This window comes from Vombatus ursinus, unplaced genomic scaffold (assembly GCF_900497805.2).
Source record: "Vombatus ursinus unplaced genomic scaffold, bare-nosed wombat genome assembly UNPS02014786.1, whole genome shotgun sequence".
NCBI lineage: Eukaryota > Metazoa > Chordata > Mammalia > Diprotodontia > Vombatidae > Vombatus > Vombatus ursinus.
The window spans coordinates 55,522,627-55,523,570 of record NW_020954564.1 but is presented as its reverse complement, the minus strand read 5'-3'; positions in this window follow the sequence as shown (position 1 = coordinate 55,523,570).

Below are 944 nucleotides of genomic sequence, written 5' to 3'. Positions count from 1 at the left end.
ACACACACACACACACACACACACACACACACACACACACACACCATTTTACAGATGAGGAAAAGAAGCCATAGGAAATTACCTGTAACCACACAACTAATAAATGTCAGAATCATGATTTGAACCTGGGTCTCTCAACTTTCATTTTTTACACCAGAAAATGTTGATTCACAGACACAGAGAGACATTTGCTTTTTACTTTCTGCTTTATAATTTGATTCAGTCACTATGTTTGGTGAAAAATTGGGTCTTGGTGGAACCTGAGTAATTAAAGCAAAAATATTTGTGATGGGTTTACTTATGGTTCCTGAGATGATCAGCGTTCTGTCTGTTCAGTAAAGGTGATGGCACCACTTGGCAAATCAGCCTGCAACACAGAATTTTCATTTGCTGCTTTCATGCAGACACAGAAGACCTAATCACCAATACTCATCCATCTGAGCAGAAAATGTCCTGTTTTTAATTTTCCAATGAACAAAATTTGCACTAATGTGCTGTTTGCACTAAATATACATAACTAATATTACAGTGTTTCTTGGTATAATTTACATGAATAATTCATTATGAAAGGTGCGTCTTGACAAATTATCACATGCAAGTCACCATGAGGAGCTATATTGCCGTGAGATGGTCAACTGTCCAATAGCTCAGCATCTTCCAGGGATGGAAGGAAGCTGCTGCAAAAGGCATCAGGAATAGCAGGGTCATTGAAGGTAAGTCAAGAGAACATGACTTCAGCTAATCGAGAATTAAATATTATTTGGGATTGTTTGCTATTCCATCATGATTATCCAAAGGGATAATATCTTGCTACATGAGTATTTTCCTACTACATTTGATAGCAAAATCCACATGCTGATTATCTAAAGGGCATACCACCTGCCAACTTACTATTTAGGACCTGGGTTGTCAATGTTATCAATATTTCTTCCCCAAACACAGAG